Raw genomic sequence first — 3,872 nt, forward strand, 5'->3', positions numbered from 1 at the left:
ATTTTAATTACAATTTAAATGTGTCTGTAGCGTGTGTGCGCATGCACTATGGATGTATTGTAATTTACAAATTACGTGGGTTATGGTGCTAAAGTGCTCGTGCAAAGTCGAGGGCTCCTTTTATAATTTAAGGACGGGTTCATTTTAATTACAATTTATGATATGTAGTGTGTTCATTTGGTGGGGTGCGATGGTCAGTAGATTTTAAATTATAATTAATGGTGTGTCATGGTGCACGTGGGAGAGGGAAAAAGGAAAGGAACTTGGTGGTGGGTGGACACCCGCAAGGTCTGAAACGTACTCTGCGTCCAAAGAATCTGCACAAAAGAGAAAACAAATCCACAAGTGGTAACAATAAGGTGACTAGGAAGGGAACAATTTGCCTCTTGTCAAATACAAACCAAAAGAGGAATACCATGATGCACCAAAGAAAAAGATGGGGGACTTGTGCAATGTGGATGATCACATCGTTAGGAAAGGGGGATTGGAAAAATTTGATGGGTCTATTTTAAGATTTATCGGCCATTTAATAGGATTTTGGGTGGGCGTGTTTCATTTAATATTAAAGTTGTGTGTTTGCTTTTGTTTTAGGTTGGTGTTTATGTTTTGTTTTTTGTTTAAATTGTGGAGATGGATAGTGGAAGGGTCAAACATGTAGATACGATTGATTTTTAGATTGTGCCTTTATGGTTGTTGTTTGTTTGTTGAAAGAAAATTAAATTTATGTGTGGAGGCATTAAAGGGTTTGTATTTGGATCTTTTTGTTTTTCAAGTGATGTGTGAAAGTACAAAATGAGTGTGAATGAATTAGGTATTGGATTCAGGGTTTTTGTTTCTGTTTGTTTGTTTGTGTGGTGTTTTTTTCATCAAGTGAGTTTGGCATTTATATGGGCAATGTAAGCTCATGAAATATTAAAAAACATGTGAAAGAATGTGTGGATTTTTTTGAAAAATTTTCAATGATTTATGGATTTTTAATAATTTTTGTGAATTTTTATAAATTATGAAAGGATTTTGAAGTTTTTATAACATTTTTTTGTCATTTATTCATGTGGTTCAGTAAAGAAAAAGGATTCCAAAAATCAGCAATAGATTAAGAAAATTTCAAATATTTTTTTGTGATTTAAAATTTTCAATAGTTTTTAAAGTTTTCTTTCTCTTTTTATTGTTTTATGGTTTTTTTGGTTGTTTTTTTTAAATGGAGTTTTTTTAATGGGTTCAAGTTTGAAAAGTACATGGGAGCAACTGCTAGCACAGAACAGCTACATCGCATGAATGTCTGCTAACGTCCGCACTGCTGCACTAACAAGACCGGCGCATTCGCATGCGTGAATACTCGCAAAACAAACCACAAGAAACGCCTGAACATAGCACATTAACACCCACGCTTGTAGGAACACCCGCAAGTGGGGTGGTATTGGGTAGGGGAGGTTGACACGTGGGGGCGTGGAAAATAATGTGGCATCGGAGGGGTGAGGGTGTCGTCAAAAATGAAGGCCCACAGGAACAGGGCCCAAGGGGGGATATTGGGAAGTTGGGGGTTTTTGTGGGTGTGGGGAAAAAGGGGGGGAATGGGAGTTGAGAAGGGGGGAAGGAAAGGGGGGGGGGGGGGGGGGGGGGGGGGGGGGGTTTAGAAGGGAGGGGGGGAAAGAGGGGTGGGAAGGGATGGGATGGGGGGTGTGGGGTATGGGGTGGGATGGGTGGGTGGGCAGTTAGGATGGGGGGGTTTGCAGGAGTGGCGCAGTGCAACTAGGCGGACGGGGCGGCAACGTAGCCGGGCGGCAGGCAGCGATGCTGGCGAGAGGTGGCATGACACATGGAACCGCGTGGGGTAGGGCGCGGTGGTGGAGAGAGGGAGTGGAGGCGGAGAAGGTAGAGGGGAGGGGGAGTGGAGAAGAAGAAGATGACGAAGAAGGGGAAGAAGAAGAAGAGAAAGAGGAGGAGGAGGCGGAGGAGGGGGGGAGAGAATAAGAAGAAGAAGGAGAGGAGAGAGAGAGAGGAGAGAGGGGCATACATGGAGAGGGGAGGGTACGCAGAGGGGGGGGAGGTGAGAGGAAGAAGGAAAGAAAGAGGAAAGAAGGAAGAGAGAGAGGAGAGGAGGGAACCATCGAGGAGAGGGGAGGGTAGGAGGATTTTTTTAATTAAAAAAATAAAATGAAAAGAAAAATAAAAGGGAGTCCCCCCTCGTCTCGCATACATGTGCGGGGCAGGGGTAAAAAAATTTGCAATGGCAAGTCCTGTAGATGGTTGGGACATTTTCACGGGGGAAAACGGTGCATCGAACGCATCCGAAGATGGGAAAATTAAAAAACGTGGATGTTCATGTGCAACGCAGGAGGCATGTACCCACGTAGAAACATGAAAAAAATTAATAAAACCCAAACCGTGCATCGGAATGAAATGCTGTGAAAATGGAAAATGCACCAAAAGGTAGGGGGAAGACAGTGGAAAAATACAACAGGGGGTTCCAGGAGAATGCAGGGCGTTCACATGGGAAAAATGCAAAAATTGAGCCCGAAAATGCATACAGGAATTAATATTGGAGAATCTGTGCATCAAAATAAAGTGCATGAAGAAGGAGAAATGTGCCAAAGAAGGTGCCCGACAATCCTATCACTTCAGAACACAATTCTGATCAAGATAAGATTAGAGCACAATTCCAATCAAGAAATGTGCCAAAGAAGGTGCCATCATACCCGAAAAGGGATTCAAAAATTAATAATGAATGATCTGTCCATCGAAATGGAGGGCAGTCAAAGGGAGAAATGTCACAACACAGATGATCTACAGGGCTGGTATATTAGAACTCAGTTCTGATTTGGTTAAGAGGCATTCACATGGGAAAAATAATAAAACAAAGCTAAAAACACCTATAAAAATTAATTTAAAAAAAATCCATAGGTTGGAATAGGGTGGTGGGAAAAAGAGAAATGGGCAAGAAGGGGGGCTAGTCAAGGCTATCCAGTCAGAATTGAATTTCAAGGAGAATAGGGCAGGTTCACATAAGAAAAAGGTAAAAATATGCACAAAAAAGACACAAAAAAGTGCAAAAATTAATAATGGATGAACCGTACATCGGAATGATAGGGTCTAAAAATGAAAAATGTCATATAAAAGGTGTAGGATAGGGCTGTCACATCAGAGCAGCATTTTAGAACAAGTGGGGAGCGTTCACATGGAAAACGTCCAATATGCAAGAATTGCTTCAGAAATTAATAACTATCAATCCGTTGCTCAGAACAGGGGGCGGTAAAAAGGAAAAAGGTACAATTGAAAAAAGATACACATGGCTATAAGGGTGTTTGTAACTTAGGGTGTGTTTACATAGAAAACGACCAAAATGCTATATAAAGAAAATAACAAGAGGAACAGCCTCCTAGGTAAGGGAGGCGAGGGCTGGTGGGTGGGCAAGGGACCCATTAAGGCAAAGTGAAGATAGGGGATATATGCAGATTCCATGAATGAGATATGCAAGATGTATGCTAGATAGATGCACAGGGACCCGTCCCCACACTTAAAACCTTTCTGGGTAGGGTGAAATGACTATGCATGAACACAAAACGTGTTACCGGATTGTACGTTAACATCCCCACACTTAAAACATGACTATCACTTGTGAACAGAAGGTGTAGGGTTGGAAAAACTTGACCCAATTTACGGAGCATTGTGGTTGATGGTTGACGTCGCATCCTGTATCGCAATCGACTACAAGAGGTACCAAGATGTCTTCACAACATACATTCAGTACGGCAGGGACCACGCAACAACACCCAGGGAGGCAGTTTTGCTGACGAAGGTGTAGAAATTTAGGTGATGACGAAGGATGTTGCACTCAGCGCATAGTCACTCAAATGGAGAGGAAAGAGTAGTCA

The sequence above is a fragment of the Lygodium microphyllum genome, chromosome 1 (genome assembly GCF_053477565.2).
Source record: "Lygodium microphyllum isolate KBCC chromosome 1, Lygodium_microphyllum_v1.1.10, whole genome shotgun sequence".
NCBI classification, from domain to species: Eukaryota; Viridiplantae; Streptophyta; class Polypodiopsida; order Schizaeales; family Lygodiaceae; genus Lygodium; species Lygodium microphyllum.